General features: G+C 36.5%; 1 protein-coding gene across 1 annotated transcript in view; it reads left to right on the forward strand.

The window, feature by feature from the left end:
- The first annotated feature begins 6,821 nt into the window (after positions 1 to 6,821).
- Positions 6,822 to 25,958, forward strand: part of LOC135222857 (uncharacterized protein C3orf20 homolog) — a 30,011-nt gene continuing 10,874 nt past the window's right edge. The window contains exon 1 of the mRNA XM_064261195.1: positions 6,822 to 6,962. The gene's annotated coding sequence lies outside the window, so the exon portion shown is untranslated. The remainder of the gene's footprint in view (positions 6,963 to 25,958) is intronic.

A 25,958-nucleotide genomic window follows, 5' to 3' on the forward strand; every position in this document is an offset into this window, starting at 1 on the left:
TTATTATTATTATTATTATTATTATTATTATTATTATTATTATTATTATTATTATTATTATTATAAACGAGGAACAAGAGCATAGTTACATTTCTGGAATTATGAGGAAAACGCAGAAAACCTAAGTTACCCAGATCATATAGGAAACTCCACTTAACAACAATCTCTAATACTAGGGTTTGTGGCAACGACGAAGTAAATTGGGGAGGTGCATTATCCGACATACGTTATTAAAGCAGTCAAGGCAAAATAACACACACAAAAGCAACAACGGAAATGCGTTCTCTCAAGGAAGGGATTGATTATAATAAAATAAAGGTTAATGATATTGACTTCCCTTCAAGAAAGTTATTCGCTGGTAACAAGAATACAAATTACTTATGAAAATGCTTCGTATATGAAGGATCGTGTAACGGTTTGGGAACCTGGAGCAAGGGCAAAAAAAGTTTCACGTGAAAATGGCCATATTGTTTTATTTAAAGGCCTTATATGGAGTTTAAATGAAGCACAGGTCATCGAGCTGAATATTTTCAGAACATAACCTTTAATGCCTGAATCGTAAGACCTGTGTTATTTTAAAAGGAGCCTCTGTCATCACCTTGGAGGTGAAGTCTATAATCACTGCTTGATCAATACTGCGTTACATTCGCCTCAAAAGATGTGGGATTTTCGCCGCTTTTCTACATTTTCTTGAGTCGTACAAAATAACTATCTTCATTCAAACTGAATAATTCTCTTAGTTGAATATTCTCTTATAACATGTGAATTAAGAAAAATATTTATAAGATTATCGAAAACCATAATCCCCTTCTTAATGAACAAAAAAAAAAAAAACATATGAAAGTAGCGCTAACAATGATCATTTAACACACTTATATCAGTGGACTGATGGAAAATGAACTAAAGTTTCTATGAAAAAATACAATAAAAAAATAAAAGGAGAGAACAGATGTAAGGAAAAATGGATAAATCACACAATAGTATAGGTGAAAAAGTTCACAATAACCATACAATTGAGATAAAGCAGCGTAAAAATCATTACCAAAAGTAAAGTTAAAAAGTAACCCCGAATAGCGATGATAATATGAAAGCATAATAAGAAACATTAACATGGAAAGAATAAAGAAATCGGATACGAGCAAAGTTGATAACAAAACCGCGCATGTAATGACATGAGATAATCAAGTAGAGATAATGAGACAAGAAAACAAAACAGAAAGAAAATCCTGCAGAAAAGGCATTTTAAAAACACTTAACAACGGAAGGGGAGAGACTCCATTTACGCTATCGCCTTCATAATATGATTAACCCGCGTGGTGGGTTAGCTGGTGCGCTTAATAAACCCTAATAATCCGACCCCTTGTAATAATCCTAATTAGCTTTAATTTCACCTAAGTGCTGCAGGATATAAGTTTATATTCAACGTTTATGGCTGAGGGGTTCATGCAATGGTTCGTGAGCTGAGCTGAGCTGGCTGAGTTCGGTTAAAACTCTGAGGGTGGAGAGGTCAACACTTGGCTCGAGAATAAAGGAATTTTCACTTTCATTCTGCGCCTGTTGGATAAACACTTCACGCACACGCGCGTCATAAATCTCAGACCGAACGTGTTTCTCCGTTTTGTGAGCGTTTGTCCGAGGCGTATTTCCTTGTCCTGTCCACATATATTGGACAGAAACGCCTTTCTTGGTCTCCATATTTTTAACGAATGCTTCTAGAAAACACAAATCTCTTGTCAAAACCGTTTTATAGTAACGCTTTCCGTAGTCAAAATATTTTACACAAGTAATTCGTGAAAACTAAACAAATTCTAGATTCAGCTTTTCCCTTCATCCTGTCCTCACTTGTCAAACATGTTTTTCTTAGCAAAATAGAGACGTTTTTCCTTGGTCAAAATATTGATAAACAACTCACAGATGAATAACCCAACTTCTGGAATTAGTGCGGTTTTTCTTTTTGTAATCGTTAGCAAGAAACATTTTTTCCTATACATTTTGGCAAAGAAAACTTTTTTTTCAGTCTGGATTTCTTTTACAAACGCTTCATGACGAGTGAACCAAATCCTGGACAATGTTTCTTCATTTTAAACGTATTTGTCCAAAACGTACATCTTCGACTGCTCAATGAGAAGCAAAAATTTTTTTTTCTCTTGTCAACATAATCATGACAAGCGCTTCATGACAAGCATTTTCATTAAGTCTGCACATTTTCTACAAAAGCTTCATGAAAACGCATTAAACAAATTCTAGATTCGCTGTGTTCTCTAATTTTCTTCTTCATTCCACATTAATTCCTGCAATGTATCCTAACAACGAAAAAAAAATCTTAATTCTAAATGGTTTTTATATTTGACAAGTATCACTTCTTATTGCCTTAATCTATGCATTACTTTTCCAAACACGCGACAACTATGTACATAACCACTTCAAAACTAAAAACACTAATTTTATTCTTCATTTGTTGGTCATAATTGTCACGAACAGGCAGGCACGTAACCACCTCATCTTCAAACCACTTCGGTACCGTGCATGCGCTTGCTAAACGCTTCACGGAAGCGTACAACCGAAGCGTTTTTTTTTTTTTTTAATCTACGTTCCTAAAGACGTAATTTCCTTTTAGGGATGCAAATAATTTACTCGAAATTCATAGCACTTCTGGTGAGTTTGTCAAAGAACCTCTGTGTTTGTGAAAGGCTTTACATTAATCATATTCCCTGTGAAGATCTCATTCCTCAAGCATCTATCAAAAAGTTTTATTAAAATGTAAACACATTCCAAACTGAACGTTTTTCTTTACTTAGCACTTTATTAAAACCGTTTTTTTTTTTAACTGAACGCATTAGTCATATTCCTTTTGAAAAGCAAATATTTACAAGACAAGAAAACGTTTCCATTACACTCAAACATTCAGTGAAATTACCAGGAGGTAAATGGGCTATATATTATAGAAAATAATATGCCAATACCTGAGTGAAGACTCATGATGAAAATGACCACCTTTGAAAAGTCCTCAGATCGACATACGTTAGCTCAATTCTGATGCTGTTAATTTATTATATATATATATATACTATATATATATTAATTAACAGCATCAGAATTGAGCTAACGTATGCCGATCTGAGGCCTTTTCAAAGATGGTGGTCAAATATATATATATATATATAGATATATATATATATATATATATATATATATATATAATATATATATATATATATATATATTTAGGATTTATATATATATATATATATATATATATATATATATGATATATATATATATATATATATATATAATATATATGATATATATATATATATATATATTTTATTTATATATATAATATATATACATATATATATATATAATATACTATATATACATATATATATATATATAATATAATATATATATATATATATATATATATAACATACATATATATGATTAATATTCACTCGACTCGGGTGAAAAGTATGGGTTGAACCAATTGATGGAAACAGTCATTTGCGTGTTATGTACGAGGCATCCATTATAAAGGATTTGCCTCTTTTTCAGTTTTAATCTACAGCGATTCCACAGGTGCTAACGTCGAAGGTTGCAATTAAGGGTAAATTTATTGTCCCAGTATCCAAATGGCAGGTGAAAGTAGGCAAGATTTGTTCAAAATTGTTCAGCTGTAGGACCGAGGCCCACAATTTTATTGCGACAGCTAAGTTGGTTAACAATTCAGTCTTCTTTCAAGGCGTTATTTTACCTAATATACATATATGTAATACATACATAGGTAATTCTATAGGTAAGGGGCGCACCAGTTTCTATGTGTTAAACAGCTTAAAATAGCTTTATCTATACTTCAGTATCATTGAATACGTGAGGAAAACCCTTACAACCATCAACAATCTTGGGGTCCACAGGTGGGAATCGGAGGTTTTGGGTGGGGGAGACGAAAACCAGCAAAAAAATTTTTAGCGGTCATTTTTTGCACGTTCCTAATTTCCTTTTCGGCGTGGCGGAACGGCGCTTCGCGCCTTATCCGCATTTTAAAACATTTTTGCGCTGCGCGCGCTCGCCACAGGGATTACAGGGCCCTGGCTGTTCCGTTTGTACGGCGACGTCCCGTGTTTTTTGAGTGTCACCATGGTCAGGTCGAGGTCGAACAACTTACAAACTATACAAAAAACAAAAATCACCATACGTTATGACATCGAAAAGGTTGTAAGTTTTCAAGGAAGTTTTCCACAGGGACACAGTCTTGTAGAAGTTACTGCCATGAAGACAAAGAACAAAATATCCGTGCGAGAAAATTTTCCATATTGTGTAAGAACGGATCACAGAGAAATAGGGAAGTAAAAAGGGTTTACCCTGTGCGTATTGCATTCGTCACTTGCTTTAGTTATTATTTTTCAGTCCTTGCATGCGCGAGCAGATACAGATGTCAGTCTGTAGTTGACTATGAGAGACGGATCTCCTGCGACTCCGTTTTTTTTTTAGCGAGTATTTACATTGGAAAGTGGTGTTTTTTGGGACTGATAAGCGTTTCCTCACTTAATGACTAGTATCTAAGAATTCAATACACTATTCTCCGTAACTCTAGGTAACTACTATTTTTAAAAAGCTCTAAACCGGCATGGTAGGAAATATCTCTCAAAATGTTCTATGGGAAAGCAAAGAATTAACTCCAAATCATTCAAAAACCGACTGTGCCCTAAAGTCTTCTGAATCCAAACAAGCTTCTCACCTATTATCTACAAAATTATGTCATCAGAGATCACCTAAGACACGACCATATTTGCCAATATTTATGGCCTGTTACTTATCACAAGCGCACGATCCTGAAAGAAAAAGAAAACAATGACCTTGCAGTTTGCAATGTTAGTTAAAACTGAAACTTCAAATGCGTCTACGAAAGTTTGAGATTTCTCCCCATTTATATTCATCATCTCCAAGCAACAAATCCCGTAGGAGACTAGTGCCGTCAGTGCACCTCATTCCGTACAATGTAAGCATTATTTAGGGTTCTTTGCAGCGTCCCTTCGGCCCCTAGCTGCAACTACTTTCATTCCTTTTACTGTACCTCCGTTCATATTCTCTTTCTTCCATTTTACTATCACCCTCTCCTAACAATTGTTTCATAGTGCAACTGCGAGGTTTTCCTCCTGTAACACCTTTCAAACCTTTTACTGTCAATTTCCGTTTCAGCGCTGAATGGCCTTAGTTACCCCAGTCCTTGGCATAATGCCAAAAATATATATTAATCAAATCAAAGAAGCAAAGGAGCATAGACGTCACAAATAGTTTGATCAAGCACATCAAATGAGCCTTCAATTCTCACATACTCTAAACTAACAGGATGCACAGCCCTAAGATCAAATGAAAATATAGATAAATGTAGTGGTACTCCCAATACCTATTGCATTGTAATGTTCAAGGGCTTCCATCATGGTTGTAAGCCCACTTTTATTTTTTCTTCCCCTCTTCCTATCATCAAATCTGGGCTTCATACGGACACTAGGTTGCCCGAACAAGTAGATTTATTATTCAGACGAGGAAAAAACACCCTTTTACCGTTCTCTTTAGTGTGCGAGTTAAAGAGGGAAAAACTCCCGCCCCTTCCTCCTGGATGCCATTTATCTCTTCATCAGCTCAACAAACATCCTTTGTGCCATCGCCGTCATGAACTACCGACATCATCACCGCCGTCGTCATTATCGCCGCCGTCATCATCATTCACTGTCCGGCTGTAAATTAATCCCACAAAAAGAAACGATAGCAGCAAATTGTCCCGGGAAATGACGGGAAAGTCCGTGATTTAACGGCTGTTGGGGTTTCTCGGACAGCGAAGGGTTGGAGGAGCTACATGGACGTTATAGTGCTTTAGTTTATGGCTACGCAATATCCTTATCAGGTCGAGGCCTAATGGAAAGAAGCAAAATGAGCGAGTCTTTCCTCCGAAGGACCGACAGACTGATTGTGAGTTTTCTGGTGTTACAACTAATTGGGTCACTGACGCCGAAGCTTCTAAGGAAGTTACTGATCTGCCCAAAGTCCTTTCTTTGAACCTTGGGCTTGCCTATAATACGATGGAAAAATTGTAACTAAAATTGATGTAAAAACTTGAACAACAGGCAGGCTACAAAAAAAAAAGGAAGCGATCTGCAGGTTTTATCAGTGTTTAGGGTGGAGAAAGGACCTTTCAAAAGCAATGCCTTCAGAGGCTGCGTCATTATTATGTGTGAAAGGCCACGTCACAATAGGGTTCGTATTCTGACTAATTGCTCGCATGCTGGGTCAGGCCATTACCACACTATCAACACGATACGCTAACCCCATTGGGCTGCCCTCATCCCACCATCCCCCCCTCCCCCTCCTCCCTTAATTTTCCATTCCCAACCCCTCCCCTGCACCTACTCCTATTCATGCCTCCCCCTCCCCCTCTAACGGACACAACCACCCACCACAGACCATGCTCCAAAATCCCTACTCGATACAATCGCATTTCGTCGAATTTCGTACGATGACAACAGAATCAAACCAATTAACGAAATTACGCCATAATTGCCCCCATTATATGACACGTTCGTACTGAGCTTCGTTCGTTATTGTTGCAGTTCCAAAAGGTCGATATTTAAAGAAACGGATTAGTGAATATGGGACGCATTTGTTGTTAGAGCTGTGGCACTGTCACCGTTCCAGCGAACTCAACCGTGATCGAAGTCTAAGTCGAGCGAACGAAACATTACGAGACTCGAGGAACGTTTGTCGCTATTGCCCACCATGTGGCCGCTTTGACCCACACTACAACAAGAGCAGAGCAGCGAGCAGCAGCAGCAGCAGTAGTAGCATCGCCATCGGCAGTGCCAGCAGCAGTGCCAGGAACACTGACTGGGGCAGTATTGGCTGGAGCAGCAGTGATACCGACAGTGACCAGGTCTTCAGCGTGCAACTTGCGACGAAAGCAGGTGCAGTTGCGTTAAATTATTCTGAGTTTTTTTTTCATTGCATTTCTTCTTTTGGGAAAGTGAAAGCATTTTAATGCATTTGCTTAATGAGTTGTTATACGGAGTTATTGATCTCTGCGATCAGGAACTGACATCTACTTGCAGTGTTAATCCTCTCTCTTCGGGGCACTGTTCGCCGCTACAGTTATTACTCACGTTGGAGATCAATTTTACTACTCCTTTTTTTTTTACCGAAAACCAAATGTGTTTTTCGCTATCTACAACCTTCCTGTAAGGAATTTGGCAATAAAAAAATATTATCCGTCAATCTTATTCCTAAAATTGTGAATATTCTTATGACTAAATACTCGATGTACGTTATCTTTCTGGTTTCCATGTAATATTAACCAATGAATTTCATTATCAAAATTGTCACGACTAGGAATTTCATGACGAACGCAATAAATCTACACTCTAATTACATCAGTCATAATAATGCCAAAATTATTAATAACTATCACCTTTGCGATTTCTATATGACAGAGCGTTTTTTAATTTCGTAAAGACAAAAAAATGTTCTTTGGACTTTGGTAGTCTATTGTATTCGTGTTCCAGCCACGCACGTGTCATCGAGAATAGGGTGGCAACATATCTTTCTTAGTGATATCATGACGCTGCTTCGATTCATTCAGTACCATTTCCTCGGAATTATCCTGCCTTTATGTTAATAGCGTGATGGCAGTTCTGTAAGTTAATAACTACACGTCCCGTCGTGAATTTGACGCTGAAGAAGAGAACTGCATTCACGTTTAACTTTGATGTACAATGTTTATAGACGGTGCGTGCGACCAACCTGTGGCCCAGTAATCCTAAGCGCATACCTAGATAGGTTTTTACAATTTCCAGCCACATGTGCAGACTTTTCTCTTTAATGGAAGTCACGTCATCACCGCTCTTTCTTTATGAAGTCTGAATGACGCCATAATGAATGAAATAGAACGAACTACTCAGGGGTAGGTTTGATTAGGCTAATCTCCGTCATGGGAGCGAACGACTGCAGTGAATATCAAGACGTTAATTGCGAGAATATTTTACAATACAGTCAAGAAATTAAAGGAGTGAGACTACACCAAATGAACTGTCATTCATGCCTTTGACAAAAAAAAAAAAAAAAAAAAAAAAAAAAATTCCAGATAAAAATTAATGAAAAAGATTCATTTTCTTGATGAATACTTAGTTTCTTTGATATCCCTGGAAATTAGCCGAGTATTTTCTAACGAGGGAGCTCATAACCGACCGCTTAAATCCAATTAAATCCTCATCTCCAGTAGCCCCTTTGGTGATTCAACGGCAAAAATGCTTCACACAGATTAATCAATCCCTTTCGTCCACGACCACGTGAAAGCCACAGCCTTTTGTTTTGTATTCTAAGTCTCCTCTATTCTCCCGACGTGATTGGAGACCAATCCCTTCACGCTTCCTCCCCTCCCCCTCCCGCAACCCCTTCCCCCAATTCTTCCCTCTCCCCCACCCCAACCCCTCGGGTATCTGCAGTGGCATGATACCGGAATATTAGATTTATGTTGTACCAGAGGTACATCCCTAATCCCATCCTGTTCCGAATTATGAATGGCCTCGTCGGGATTTGGTTGTTGGCAGTTGAAACTGCAGCTTGCATGAAGGAAAACGAGTGTTCGGACACTTCGTGGTGAGTCGTCACCAACGTAACTGAACTACAACCAAATCCTTAAGTATAGTTCATTGTGTGTTTGCCATAATGAGTCCTTAAGCCTTTCTTTAAACAATCATTTCTTTGGAGGCCTAAGCGTTCTTATATATAGCTTCTTATTGTGATTAAATTATCAAAAGCCTAAGTAATTCAATTACATAAGTCTAAAAAATACGCTTCATTCTACAATAATTAGTTTCTCTTGGTAACACGGTAACACGTAAAAAAAATAGTTCATAAATAATCTGACTGAGAAATTATTAAGGGAAAATAAATCTAGTTTTCCGTGGAAATAAATACAAAGTAAAATATTCAAGATGTATATATGTAGAACATAATATACCAAAGACCAGCCAATTAACTGATAAATGTAATAATGGTAGATTTAGTAATGAGTGCCGTGATATTGTTAAGCTGCTTAACTCGTACGCATTTGCTTACAAAACTACAAGCACTGAAACGTGAACGAACTGGGGGAACTCTCTCTCTCTCTCTCTCTCTCAGCAACCTTCGATTCAAAATATCAACTTTGTTTGGTGGCAGCAAACCTCCGCCAAGCCTAAAAAGCTATCTATCTAAAGTTCTCTGGAAAGATTATATTCCAGCTTTTGTTAAAGACGTTTTGTAAAATATTTAGAATATTTTTTTATAAATGTCCAAAGAGAGAGAGAGAGAGAGAGAGAGAGAGAGAGAGAGAGAGATATTGAAGGTCAGCTTTTGCTAAAACCTTTTCGAAAATAATTGGAACATTTGCTAAACGATATTTTTAGAAGAGAGAAGAAGAGAGAGAGAGAGAGAGAGAGAGAGCGAGAGAGAGAGAGAGAAGCACTTTGAAAAAGAGGAGTCGAGAGAGAGAGAGAGAGAGAGAGAGAGAGAGAGAGAGAGAGACCTAAATCGCACAAGCTAATCTTAATCGAAGATGGATCCACATTAGTCGTTTGTTACTCATAACTCACGGATATCTAAAATTATTATTTACGGAAGTCAAAGTCGAACTCCCCCAGAAGATATGATTTTGGTTACAGATCAAGGCAGCCTTACATCAGCGAGGGCTCTTGCTCCTAGAGCTGGAGATATTTCCTTATAAACCATGACGTTAGTATAATATTTATAACTGTAACTGCACGTAAATTTTTCAGTAGTCATGATATTATTGAGCTAATAATAGTAGTAAAATGACTGATATCGTCTGTAGAACATGGAATGTCCGGATTTTTTAACAAATTAGGTAGTCGAATATATGATCAAGATCGTTAGAATGCCCATTACAAGAAATTCTTTTTTGCAATTGTTCATAGAGAAAAATTATATTCACGAAAAAAAAGTTCCACTGCAATTAAATTTGAAATAAAGGAAACGCCAACCATCACCTAACACTAAATGATCTACCAATTTTGTCAAGCAAAAATGAAAGGGCTAAAGAAATTATTGATAAACCAAATGGATTCTAATTTTACAAACTTAGGTTTATTCAGCGATAAAACAAAGTATATATTTGTTCATAATCATAGTATTTTTAAAAATAAAAAATGCTACAAACATGCTGCAATAATGTAAGGCTTTGGCATTATTACAACGAGAATTTATTTTATGAAAAATTGGTACAGAATAAAAACCAAAAATAATAAAAAAAATAAATTTGACTGGGTGGTATTTATAGTGTGGGGTTCCGGGTTGCATCCTGCCTCCTTAGGAGTCCATCACTTTTCTTACTATGTGTGCCGTTTCTAGGATCACACTCTTCTGCATGAGTCCTGGAGCTACTTCAGCCTCTAGTTTTTCTAGATTCCTTTTCAGGGATCCTGGGATCGTGCCTAGTGCTCCTATGATTATGGGTACGATTTCCACTGGCATATCCCATATTCTTCTTATTTCTATTTTCAGATCTTGATACTTATCCATTTTTTCCCTCTCTTTCTCTTCAACTCTGGTGTCCCATGGTATTGCGACATCAATGAGTGATACTTTCTTCTTGACTTTGTCAATCAACGTCACGTTTGGTCTGTTTGCACGTATCACCCTATCCGTCCTGATACCATAGTCCCAGAGGATCTTTGCGTGATCGTTTTCTATCACTCCCTCAGGTTGGTGGTGCTCGTACCACTTATTACTGCAAGGTAGCTGATGTTTCTTGCACAGGCTCCAGTGGAGGGCTTTTGCCACTGAATCGTGCCTTTTTTTGTACTGGTTCTGTGCAAGTGCCGGGCATTCACTTGCTATGTGGTTTATGGTTTCATTTTTCGTATTGCACTTCCTACATATGGGAGAGATGTTATTTCCGTCTATCGTTCTTTGAACATATCTGGTTCTTAGGGCCTGATCTTGTGCCGCTGTTATCATTCCTTCAGTTTCCTTCTTTAGCTCTCCCCTCTGTAGCCATTGCCATGTGTCATCGCTGGCTAGTTCTTTAGTCTGTCTCATGTATTGTCCGTGCATTGGTTTGTTGTGCCAGTCCTCTGTTCTGTCTGTCATTCTCCTGTCTCTGTATATTTCTGGGTCTTCGTCTACTTTTATTAGTCCTTCTTCCCATGCACTCTTTAGCCACTCGTGTTCACTGGTTTTCAGATATTGCCCCAGTGCTCTGTTCTCGATGTTGACCCAGTCCTCTATTATTATTATTATTATTATTATTATTATTATTATTAATTATTATTATTATTATTATTATTATTATTATTATTATTATTATTATTATTATTATTATTATTATTATTATTATTATTATTATTATTATTATTATTATTATTATTATTATTATTCATGAGCAAGGTTCCTGTAGTTAATTTTTATTAAATTTTCCAACATTTTTAAAATCATTTTTTTAATTCCAATGCCAAAAATCCTGTAGCTCGAACAGGAAGCTTTCTCAAGTGAAATGCAAAGAAACTTTCATAAAATAAAAGTGCAAAGGAAATAAAAGTAACCAAACTAAAAGTGTCAAAAGGCAGTATTGCAAGATGTAACCTCGCTTGAACTTCGATGTAATGACAGCAATAAAAGTCTCTGAGTATCACAGATGCACAAGCCTTTGCGCCCCTAACTCACGGTGATGGCACATTATTACAAGGAACATATTAGCAACAAAAACATAAATGACATGGTACTGATGTCAATATTCATTTATCTATCTATCTATCTAATATATATTATACACACACACACACACATATATATATATAAATATATATATATTATATATATATATATATATATATATATATATATATATATAAGGCATATTCAATTCCTGTCTGTGTTCGTTCTGCACGCCCAGACTCTAAAAGCTAGAGCTACCAAATTTTGACCATAGACTCCCATCCTCCTAGACTATGAAAGCTAGGACTACCAAATTTTTACCATAGACTCCCCTTCTCCTAGACTATGAAGGCCCCTAGAATACCAAATACCATAGACTCCCCTTCTCTGGACTAAGGAAGGCTAAGGACTACCATTTTTGACCAAAAGAACTACCCTTCTCCTAGATATTTTTTGGGAGGCTTAGGATAACCAGTTGGACAAAATTTATAAAACTCCAACCCTCTACCTAGACTATGAAGGCTAGGACTACCAAATTTTTACCATAAACTCCCCTCCTCCTAGACTATGAAGGCTAGGACTACCAAATTTTTACCATAAACTCTCCTAGACTATGGAGCGTAGGACTCCACCAAAATACCATAGAACTCATTTTTCCTAGGACTATGGAGGCTAGACATGTTTTTTACCATAAACTCCCCTCCTCCTAGACTATGAAGGCTAGGACTGCCAAATTTTTACCATAAACTCCCGTCCTTCCAGACAATGAAAGCTAGGGCTATCCAATTTTTACCATAGACTCCCCTCCTCCCAGACATTGAAAGCTAGGGCTACCAAATTTTTACCATAGACTCCCCTCCTCCTAGACAATGAAAACTAGGGCTACCAAATGTTCACTATAAGACTCCCGTCCTCCTAGGCAATGAAAGCTGGGGCTACCAAATTTTTACCATAGACTTACCTCGCGCAAGAAAGGTTTCAGTCACAATCCAAAATTCGATGGCCGTTTTTAAGGGGACCTTAAACCATGGCCACCGCTTAAACCGTCTTTTTCATACCCGTTCATTTTTTTTTTTTTTTTTTTTTTTACAACTGTCGGAGTTAACAGCAAACTTTTCGGATTCTTCACAACTTCTTAGACTTGACAGGATCCCAAGTGATTACTCATTATGAAAGTGATTGCATAATCCGCCCTGTAGGGTTGTCATCGAGAGATGCATGCCCCTTTTTATCTTAAGCAACGCCGGGTCCAGCAGCTAGAACTAAAAAAAAAAAAAAAAGCTTGAAAACGGTATATATGCTTGTGTGTACAAATGCACAAACACAGTACTGACCCATGGTTAACGAAGAATCGACTAAATAAATACAGAATATTTATAATCACAACTAGACAGTAAATTATTCATAATAAAAAAAAATTAAAGCATTATAACATTATAGCCTCTATACAGTAGCCACGCAAAAATATTAAAAAAGCAATAAAACCTTTAAAATAACATCTGAAATAAACAAAAAAGAAAAAAGGACTGAACAGAATAAAACCTTAAACGAAGGCAACAAATGGACGCAGAGCAACATATCTCACAATGCAAGTGATGACGCACCTTAGCTGTCATGCTTAGAGGCCATTTCAAGCCTTGAAATACAGCGAAGAAGAATGATGAGCGTCCGGAGCAAAAGACGCAGTGACGTTTCAACAGAATAGTACAGTTCAGACTTTAATGGAATCAGGAGAAACTCTTAATTAATATAATTTCTCTGTGCCAAAAAATGATAGCAGAACTTTATTAAAAATAAGAAAAATAAATAAAGTAAAAAGTTGCTAACGATCACTGTCTGTCTGCACCTCCAAAAATGATAAAAGTAAAATGTAAACTAGCGTAAATTTTCCAGAGAAGTTGACAAAAAAAAACTATTACTAAAATCACATTTCTCGGTAACTAAGGAATATTAGCGAAACTTCATCTATAATGTAGTAGTTGACATATTTACAAAAAAATACCTAACTAATAATAAGCAACGTAGTTTAGGAAAGTAATAAATTGTTGACGTTTTTATGTACGTGGACATAATTTAAAGAAATGCGCTGAAAAGGCAAAAAGAAAATATTAAAATGTTACAAATTTTATTTCCTTTGCAATGTTAAAGAAGGAAACTTTCCACTTCTGACAGTACCTGAGGCGACACTTCAAACATATCCGTTTTAAGTTTGAGTTTGAACATTTCTGTTTCTCTTTACCGCTGTACCTACAAAAATATAGAAGAATCACTGAAAAAAACATAAAAGAAAACTGTTGCTACTTGCCTAATAACTAATAAAATAATAATAATAATAATAATAATAATAATAATAAAATACAGGAAAAAGTTAGATGTTACTGCATGTCCTTCGGGCATGTTTATTTATATAGTATATATATATATATATATATATATATATATATATATATATATATATATATATATATATATACCGCAGTCTTCAGTTTTATAATGAAAACATCGGTGACCCCCAGGCCAGCATTAAAGAAAAAATTAAGAGAAACAATAAATTTATATATATGGAAATGAACAAATAATTGCTAATATACCTCCGACATTAATATTAAAATTTGTATTCAAGCGTCAAAACCAGTCTAAACTGTGAAATAAAATGTTCTATAAACAATAAAGGTACAGGTATACTTATATCTCCATAAAGTAAGATAAAAAATTGTAGAAAATAAATATTCCAGTGCATAGAAGAAAATCATTACGCCCTTAAACCTTGATGAAGATTCTTTAAAATGCTAGAAATAAAAGAACATAGCATTACATAAGCACCGAATAAAAGCGTAATATGTTCAGAATGAATAAACAACGCCACGAGAAGATTAAACGAAGTTATAAAAAAACTATTCAAAATACGAAGGAAAACTGAAAATTAAAATAATAAACCAGAAATAGTGATAAAGGAAAATATACTACGATAAAAGACAATTCGGACAAAAACATTTTTTAAAATTAAGCAAGAAACGTTCAAACATGAAAGGAAAACCAGTATAATGTCAATGTATAAAAAAAATGAAAATGAGAAAAATTTCAAGAACTATATAAAATGTATCACGCGCAAAACAATATAAAAAAATAACTCCAAGCAAAAATATCATAGAAACTAGAAAATGAAACTAACACGAAATTGCAACAATATTATTACTGATGAAAACGGTGCGACAACGGAAAGAATTACATATTATAAAAATGCCAAGAAAGCTAGAAATTTGAAGGCGAAAAGATTTCAGCGCCACGAAGGGTAACGCAAGACGATCGTAAAACACAAGATTGTCTTTTAAAGTTGCAAGGTAATTTAGATTAGACCACTGACAACTGACATAAAAAGTTTAATTTTTGTAACATTTGCCTGACATGTCGTTTTATCCTGACATTACCCCCCCTACTCCCCCTCCCCCACAACCACCGCCCCACACAGGACTCTCTCTCTCTCTCTCATTTATTAAGAACTGGTTAACTGGTCACTACAAGGTCAATTCTATGGTGTCAGGTGAGAGAGAGGGATGGATCATGTTCCTCAGGTAAACGGAGATATGAGCAGAATGGTAAAGATAACATCCACGTAGACGACTATGGACAAATGTTCAATCATAATCTATTTGATGAATATTTACGAATGATTCAATGAACACCACGAAGCCGGCTATAATTGTCACGAAGACAAGTTATTTTTTAAAAAGAAATATGGACATCAACTACGTAAAATATGGCAGAAAATGGACCCCAGTAAAAAGACACTGGAGTAGATGTACGGGGGGAATTCGAAAAATTAGGGGATGAGCTCACAGGTATAAGGGGTGTTGACCAAGATAGCAGAAATGCCAACTAACCATGGGATGATGAAATTAGAGGGCTATTTTTGGGAAATGGGGTATATTTGTTTGTTTGTTTGCTTTATGGTGTTTTTACGATGCATGGAACAAGTGGTTATTCAGCAACGGGACCAACGGCTTTACGTAACTTCCGAACCACGTCGAGGGTGAACTTCTATTACCAGAAATACACAAATAAAATACCCTCAGCGGAATGCCCGAGAAGGAAATGTGGTATGGTATAAAAGAAAACAAAGGGCAGTGGAGGGTAAATTGAGCGAAAAAGAGAATAACCTGAAAGAGTAAAATCTGGGCAAACACCTGGGGAGAAAACGAACTGGTATTTTTAAGTAGTAAAATGCTGGACTGGTCATGAGCAAGCGGATCTCAAAATATACCGAGCAACAGGAGAGATGAAGCTTGACGAGAATGGCGTCCTGTGTCAATGGACTGAATATTTTGAAAAGTTGAACGGGGAAGATATTCGTAATAGAAGAAATTACCACAGGAAACTAACAAGCATAAATTCAGTACCAAGTTTATTCACGCCTACTAAAGCACATCATTGTAAAAAATAAAACGTGTAAACTTGGTAGTTAACATTTGCCTTTTAGTTTCAGGTGGAAGTCGTTTATACATACATACACACACACACACACACACACACACACACACACACACACACATATATATATATATATATATATAGAATGTCTTTGTATATACACATATACATATGATTACATATATGTACATAAAATGACTATAAATATATACACACTATATATGTATGTATAAATTATAGTGTCTTTGCGCGATTTTCTATTGTAATCCTAACATTAAGGCACATATTAAAACGCCTAAAACCACATAAATTTTTAATAAAATTAACAACATGAATATGATCACGAAATCTATACAACCGTTGGTATCACATCGTTCGCAACGTTGAACTGTCAACAAACTTCAAGAGGATAATATTGACATCAAAGAGATGCCGCGTTATCGAATGCGGTCTAGCACGTGGATGTTGTATGTAATATTCTCTAGATATAAGACGACTATAATAAGTGTTATAAAAGAAGGGATGTCATAAAAGCATAAACCGCTTCACTATCTGTCTGGAAATAAAACGGGAGACAATATTTACTTATTTTTGGAAGAGGAGTTTGACATTCCCTGGTGGTCATCGTTCACGTTTGACCATCGATACTACTGTGAACGTTTAGATTTTCTGTAGTATATAATTTGTGATCTTTGGAACCATATATGTATTTGTTGTTACTACTACTACTACTACTACTACTACTACTACTATAATATAATAATAATAATAATAATAATAATAATAATAATAATAATAATAATAATACCCAGACATATACAGAGACAGGAGAATGAAAATAAAACAGGAGGAATGGCACAACAAACCAATGCACTGACAGTACATGACTCAGACTAATGAACTGGCCAGCGATGAAACATGACGGGACAACTCAAGAAGGAAACAAGGAATACTAACACCGGAACAAGATCAGGCCCTAAGAACCAGATATGTCCAAATACAATAGATGGAATACCTAACATCTTACCCCTATGCAGGAAGTGCAATATGAAAAACGAGACCATAAACCACATGGCTAGCGAATGTCCGGCGCTTGCACAGAACCAGTACAAAAAGAGGCATGATTCAGTAGCAGAAGCCCTCCACTGGAGCCTTTACAAGTAACGCCAACTAGCTTGCAGTAATTAGTGGTATGAACACCATCCTATGGAAGGCATAGAAAACGATCAAGCAAAGATCCTCTGGGAGTATGGTATCAGAACATATAGGGTGATGGCAGGCCAAGAGAGACCAGAAGTGACGTTGATGGACAAAATCAAGAAGTATCACTCATTGATGTAGCAATACCATGTGACACCAGAGTAGATGAGACAGAAAAAATCTGTATCAAGACATGAAAATTGAAATAAGAAGGATTATGAGATATGCCACTGGAAATTGTACCCATAATCATAAGAACACTAGGCACGATCCCAAGATACCTGAAAACGAATCTGGAAAAAGTAGATGCCGAAGTAGCTCTAGGACTCATGCAGAAGAGTGTGCTACTAGAAATTGAGCACAAGTGAGAAAAGTGATGGGCTCCTAAGAGGGCAGGATGCATATCGGACTGTGCAACCCGGAACCCCGCGCTATACAATTTAATCCACCTAGTCGAATAAGATGGCTGTAATAGAAAAAAAACACTAATACTAATAATAAAATTCTCCAGGGAAAAATGTCCTTAAAGTTAGGCCAAGAATAAAAATACGTACTAACAGACCCATAAATTTACATCATGAAAGCCAACAGGGAACCCCATTATTCGTCATGAATACAATCAACTGTCTTCACAAAATGCCATCCTCTACAAGACTACCCACAGGCTCCATCTAAATAGTTTTTGTTAATACAATATAACGATAATGTTTCAAGCGGGCATGTGAAACAGCAGGCATCAACGTTAAAGATGCAGTCCTGGCTCCCATCCCTAAACTAGCTATTAATATGGTTCTCCTAAAATCCATTAAGAATATTAGCCCCCAGTAAACTATTGTTGCAACCTGTGACGCTAGGCTGAAAATATTAGCAAAATGAGTAAACTGCCTCAGTAAATTTTATAAGTTTTCAATTACATATTGTACACTCGTCTGATTTTATATATCCAATTTCGATTATACAACAAACCAAGAATAGTAGTTCACGCAAGTTTCACTAAAGACTAACGTACAATTGGACTTACATTGCTAAAATTATGAAAAAAATCTTTGTTTACCGTTCCCAGTCTGTTTTCTTTCATTTAGATTTAATGATACCGTACTGGTCTTGCCAGGTTTCTTTACTCTAATTATTTAAGTCAATTACTAGAATAACTATTTGGTAGCTCAAGTCCTCACTCCTTTGTTAAGCAAGTGGTCATTATTATATACCAAAATTATTGAAGCTGCATTGCTCTGGTTAGTTTCTAAAAAAAAAAAAAACTACGCAATTTACACCTATTAGTACATACAAGGTTACAGTGCTTCATCACAGTCTTGCATTTCCTGCGAAAGCATCTATATTAATATACCTACAAATTCATTATCTTGCCTAATCTCGGGAATGGTATTACTGTCAATTTTCGTAGCAAAGGCGACTCGCTTGTCAAGATGGATTAAGATCTGGCTACTATAGAATTTCAGCATTCCACATTAGTCTACAAACAATATTGCCAATGGGAACTATTGCAGTACCTTTGTCACACAATACCTTTAAACGTAAACCAAATTAACCTTTAATCGTAAACAAAGTTAAAGTGATAATTTACTACAACTGGGAACAAAATTACCTGACGACTCTCGCCAAATATATACCGTACTGCAGTTATTCACTTGGCACTTACCATAACTTAGCCTAATATTCTAAGCATTAATTTGTCTTCAAAATGGTTGTAAGGTTAATTCTTATCCATAAAACTAAATGAAGTTTCACGATTTTTTTTTTTACTTTCCCAATGCACATATTTATAGCGTGGTCGTAATTAGCATTAAACGCACGGACAACAGTAACACTTCCACAGTCCACTTCACAACGTAAACAAACTGGACCCTGAGTCCCGCCGCCGCCAGGCTTCCAATGTCTGCATGAATTCGAAACCGGTGACTCGGTGTCTAATAACCAGGCAATAAGCAATTATACCCTTCGAGAGCTGTTAACTGCCACTTTCGATCGCTCTCGTTTCAACTGCGACATTCCTTTATTTTTTGGTTGCTGAATCATTTTTATCCATTGCTGTTATATATCGCTTTTCATGTCAATTTCACCGCATTACAATCTTCTTTATGCTCTAATTTCTAAACATACATTTCACAACCAAACTGTTAGGCTGAAGAGGCACCTTGCATAACAGTCATAATATTCTGACCTCGTCAGACCTTCGTTGGCCTCATTCATCCTTCGCTCATATTCGTAAGACAGGCGGAGGTTAATTTGGGCTAAAATAACCTGCTCCTATAATTTCCTCGTTCGAATTCGTAGTCATAACAGGCATCTGAAGTTGAGAAATGACTGTAAATCTTATTGTACGTCATTTCACCCGCACTCACCAGTATCTCCCGAGGTGGCGAATGATAAAACAAACTGAATTAAAGATACAAAATAAAAAAGACAAATTATATGAAGCCACGTTGAATTTTTAATTACTATCTCGATACTAATATTTCGCAGCGTGTGACTTCTTTTCCAAACATAAATATGATCAGTCTGTTATTCTTAAACCACGGCCAAATAATTACCTTGTAACTTCATTATTATTATTATTTTTTTTTTTTTTTTTTTTTTTTGCTCTATCACAGTCCTCCAATTCGACTGGGTGGTATTTATAGTGTGGGGTTCCGGGTTGTTGCATCCTGCCTCCTTAGGAGTCCATCACTCTCCTTACTATGTGTGCCGTTTCTAGGATCACACTCTTCTGCATGAGTCCTGGAGCTACTTCAGCCTCTAGTTTTTCTAGATTCCTTTTCAGGGATCTTGGGATCGTGCCTAGTGCTCCTATGATTATGGGTACGATTTCCACTGGCATATCCCATATCCTTCTTATTTCTATTTTCAGATCTTGATACTTATCCATTTTTTCCCTCTCTTTCTCTTCAACTCTGGTGTCCCATGGTATTGCGACATCAATGAGTGATACTTTCTTCTTGACTTTGTCAATCAACGTCACGTCTGGTCTGTTTGCACGTATCACCCTATCCGTTCTGATACCATAGTCCCCAGAGGATCTTTGCCTGATCGTTTTCTATCACTCCTTCAGGTTGGTGCTCGTACCACTTATTACTGCAAGGTAGCTGATGTTTCTTGCACAGGCTCCAGTGGAGGGCTTTTGCCACTGAATCATGCCTCTTTTTGTACTGGTTCTGTGCAAGTGCCGGGCATTCACTTGCTATGTGGTTTATGGTTTCATTTTTCGTATTGCACTTCCTACATATGGGAGAGATGTTATTTCCGTCTATCGTACTTTGAACATATCTGGTTCTTAGGGCCTGATCTTGTGCCGCTGTTATCATTCCTTCAGTTTCCTTCTTTAGCTTTCCCCTCTGTAGCCATTGCCAATTGTCATCGCTGGCTAGTTCTTTAGTCTGTCTCATGTATTGTCCGTGCATTGGTTTGTTGTGCCAGTCCTCTGTTCTTTCTGTCTTTCTCCTGTCTCTGTATATTTCTGGGTCTTCGTCTACTTTTATTAGTTCTTCTTCCCATGCACTCTTTAGCCACTCGTCTTCACTGGTTTTCAGATATTGCCCCAGTGCCCTGTTTTCGATGTTAACGCAGTCCTCTATACTTAGTAGTCCTCTCCCTCCTTCCTTTCGTGTTATGAAAGGAGGGAGAGGACTACTAATATTATTATTATTATTATTATTATTATTATTATTATTATTATTATTATTATATTTTTTTACAGGATTTAAGACTAAGTGTACACCGATCCTGGTAAATGGGTGTATATCTATAATTCCAAATATCACGTCTTATCAAATAAAAAAAAAATACAATTTCACTTTCAAAACTGACATCACCACCTCAAAGCGAAGACTAAATCAGTTCCCAAAGCACTTCTTCGTTCATTGGAGGCATACTGACATGGTGCTATTCAAATCAACAGAACATGCAAAAAAAAAAAAAAAAAAAAAAAAAAAAAAAAAACTAATTAAAACTTAAGGGATTAATACTAGTTTTAGAATTTTAACGTCACCTTTAAAATCTGACCTTGGAAAAAAAAACTAGTTACCACTCAACCGGAAGATTTATCTTGAAATATTAAAGCTTAACTTAAGAATAGTGGTAAAAATTCAGAGAGTTTTACTTAATTCCCAAAGCATCTAAGGGGACTCAGTAATCGCTTCAGAAACAGAATTAATAGTGAAGTATAAAACTTAACTTGCATTGCTAACGTTTATCATGACTGTATACATCTTAGAAATGTTCACTCAAGATTTTATGAAATTCCATTATGAATGACAGGTATTCCTTCTCCAATATTTAAAACCTACATCTTCACTATAAATTCCCAGGGGTTTTAATATAAAAGCAATGGTTTACTGACACTAAACAAGACATTTACAACAGTTTTCTGAGCAACAGACAGCTTTCACGCTAAATTTCAGACTAATACCAATAGCTTTCAGACCAAAATTAAGACAAATTATTAGTTTTCACTTTGGTCGGAACAGAATTAAGACATAATCGCATTAGCTTTCGAACCAAAATTAAGATACAAAAAAATATTAAAATACAGCAATAGCATCAACTTTAACCCTTTGACCCGAACTGAACGATAATTTTCTGGCCAAAACCAAGACTTAAACTATGAGTAATAATGGCCAGACCAAAAATTTACTACTATCAGTAGTTTCCTAACCAAAACTAAAACATTATCACTATTTTCCCAACGAACTTAAAGTTTCTAGAATCAATAAAATTTTCTGGCCAAAATTAAGCCACTTGAGGCCAGAAATATCCTCTCAGTACAAATGCGAACAGATGAAGTGTCAAGATATATACGCTAGGAAGAAGCGCTCCCTACAGTGCTTTTACATAAAGTGTCTAAGGTTCCGCTAACCAATTAGTAGAATATTCCCCTTGTAATATAACTGAACTAAACCCTGTGCAGGCATATCCCCAGCCCCGCCCCCTTCAAGGGAGGAGTCCCCTCAAATTTGGAAGGTCTACCCGTGGAAAGTATAGATCCAGGTCGACCTTCCAAATTTGAGGGGACTACGCCCTTGAAGGGGGCGGGGTTGGGGATATGCTCGCACAGGGTTTAGTTCAGTTATATTACAAGGGGAATATTCCCCACCTTTCAATTCAAAAGGGAACAGTAACCAATGGGGTCGGAAAGTCAACTGGCTCACTGCATTTCAGGCAAGGCCAAAATTAGGCTGTAGTCCGGCGAGTCATGCCGAGACCATCGAGATAATTTCTTGGTGGTCTGTTATTTTAGATTTAGCTGACCTTATGCCAGCACGGGCTCTTGTTTATAAGCAGCCCATAAAAAGTGGTCTTGGTCACAGATCTTGGTCATACCAAGGTCTAGAGCAAGGTCTTAAAGACCTTGGTTTAGGACTCTTGAGTGTAAACCTACGTATACTCTCTAGACCTAGGGTCATACAATATGCATACAAACAGGACCACAACTGGAGTGAACTTATCAAATAAATAGAAGTAATGTCAAGCACATACGATTCATTTGGTGGATTATGTAACAAAAATATCCATGATATTGCCGCGTATACGAATTCACCGGTAGACAAAATGAGGAAATAAGCAGCACATGATAACGTAGTCAGCGACCTTACTCGGCACTGTACACTTACAACTATTGCAGTATTACTTTAATACAACTAGCGAATGGAAAAGTCCTGCTCTGTTATTCCAACGAAAGGTTTAAACGAAGTCGAGGATGACAGCCGGTAGAGGTGTTCAGCAGTCGAAAAACCACTAATATTAGCATCCGTTCACATTCACGTAACGGCAAAATGAAGCTCAAACAGGTATATATATGTATATATATATATATATATATATATATATATATATATATATATATATGTGTGTGTGTGTGTGTGTGTGTGTGTGTGGTGTGTGTGTGTGTGTGTGTGTGTGTGTGAATAGGAGGTAAAAAATAAAATAAACCAATCCAGAAAGAGGCGCAGACAGATGCAACGAAATATAGGAAGACAATAGTAAACAAGAACAGAAACAGAAGAGATAAACAGAAGAGAAATAAAAACAAGTGCGAGACCAGGCGAGCGTGACAGGCACGCCATACATCCCTTTCTCCGACGCTGCCCGTAATTACGTTAATGCCTCGCTATGTGATCTTCTCGCCTCGTCATTCACAGAGGGACACACTCCGTAGGGCTATTGTTATTTATTCTATTGTTCCGAAATGCGACAGCAGATTGTTCAATTATGCGGTTCTCCATGCTTATCCCTTTGTCATTTCTTTTATTTATTTAGCTACTTTTTTTTTAGCTTTCATTCTGCAACGATTTACTGTTCAGAAGCATTAGTCATTGGCCGAGTCTATACGTATGCACGGCTGCAAAAGTTCATTCTTTTTTTTTTCTATGATATAGAAAATAGGTCAAAGGTCAATCGCTGGAACCTATGAGGTCATTCAGGCTAGAAGGGAAATTGATCGTAAGAGAACTTTGATGGTGTAACAAGAGGGAAACTTCGCCGTTAAACTTTGAAACAATTGTTAGAAGTGTGAGACGGAAGAAAGAAAATATGAACGGATGTATATCTACAGTAAAAGGAATGAAAGAGGTTACAGCTAGGGGCCGAAGGGACGCAGCATAGACCCGTAATGCCGCCGAGCACCTCACTTCATGACGGCGTACAGATTTTTTTTTTTCTTTATCCTGCCATAACTTTTGAACTACTCAAAATAGAGAATCCAAATCTGGCAGGCATACTCTACTGTAACAGAATTGATACGCGAAATTAATATGTCAAGGTCAAAGCCAAACTTGAAGGACAGATGTCGCATTGGAATTTGATACTGAGGACATTGTGTTTCACAAGCACATTTATATTTTTTTATATCTTAGATGGAATGTCACGTCTGTGTCACACTATGGTTTACAGCATCTTGCTTGTTAAGCTCTATCACATAAACACGAAAAATAAGAAGGAACAGAATTGTAACTCGAAGGCAAAAACAAACTGCACTGAGAATTGGGGCAGATTATTAGTGACATCTGAATTCACAGTTTTACTAGAAGTTACCTCGTCTAGCGGCCTCTGTTTCGAAAAAATAAGAGAGGGGGGTGTAGGTGGAATAATTCCAATAAGCAAATGGTGAATTCAACATATTCAATCGTGGTCTCCACTGAGACGTACTACCACCACCCGACGGTTAATGTATTTTACAAAGTAGAGACGGTAATCATATACGACTGACGTAAAATCCTCCCGTAACATTTATGCAGGAATGCATAAATGCTAATGGTTTTTTTTATTGTATTAAAATTTAACGCAATAATAATAAAATTTAAAATAAGGATGAAGCCTATAATCTGTCATTTCCCGCAAAAGTCTTGACGAGAAGTTTATTCGACATTAATTGGATGAGGTGATTTACGTCCTCGAGAGTGACTTAAAGATAATATCGAAGGGGCCCAGTTCCCATCACGCAAGGAAGCACTCTAGACTTATTGGATTAAGGATTGGAAATTGGTCTTTGCTGGACAACAGCCCACCCGAAGGCATTAAGACTAATAGCTCTGAAGGCAAAAGGACGAGAAACAAAAGGCGAATGTCTTTATTCAGCGCGGCGAATAAGAAAATAAATTGCCGGCAATTTAAGCCCAGTTTCTTATCTACGCCCGTGACCTAAGATTGCAGAGGCAATCAGAGTAATCGTCCTGATTCATTTAGCTAAAATTGCCACGAAGTTTAGGGCTTCTTTGTCTCCTTGCAATGGCTGGAGGAACTGATACTTTCAAACTTATTTTAGATTAGTCATGAAATTTTAGTCTGTCATGCGAACGGCCAACGTATCGAAACCGATTTTATGAGATTATCTTTGATACTTTTAAACCTTTTAAATAGTTACGTAGGAATTTATGATTATTTACCTGCTTCGATTGCAAAAGTTGTTTACGTGTTTAATATTATAAATTATATATATATATATATATATATATATATATATATATATATATATATATATATATATATTATATTTATATATATATATATTACAAACTACGAAATCCGAGCATACATATTCTCGGTTTTAATAATTTCTAATGCAATTATGTTAAGGATATCAATCATTTCCACTTTATCTAAATTCTGTGACACCTCTTTAGTCATGATATTTAAATTAGAACATTTGTCATTTAGTTAAATGAATAATGCCATTAGATTCTTCTATATTTCTTTCTCATCTCAGTATCTACCGCTGTTGAGGTCTGGTCAGGGCAGGATCCTCTCTGTGACTTGGTACTTCCGAATACTTTAGTGTGACGTCACAACGTAAATCCGGGAGATCAGTATCACCGAGAGAAATCAGGGCTCGAGGGAAAAGACGCTTACGGAAAAGACTGGACTGACAGATGACATGATGTGTTTGTGAGCCACTTAAAGAACACATTCTGAGGAGCGAATTAACCTGATGGTTTCCTTGATATTTTACTGTGATGGAAAAACACCGAGGCTTCCTTTTCCTTTGAATAAGTCAATAGCAATGCTAACCATTTCAAAAAATGAACTATCTTTATTTGACGTTAACATAAGAAATTCCAAGTTTCGCTGTAGTGTATTTGATCATCATGATGTACCTACGTCAAAGTAGATGG

This window comes from Macrobrachium nipponense, chromosome 8 (assembly GCF_015104395.2).
Source record: "Macrobrachium nipponense isolate FS-2020 chromosome 8, ASM1510439v2, whole genome shotgun sequence".
Lineage (NCBI taxonomy): Eukaryota > Metazoa > Arthropoda > Malacostraca > Decapoda > Palaemonidae > Macrobrachium > Macrobrachium nipponense.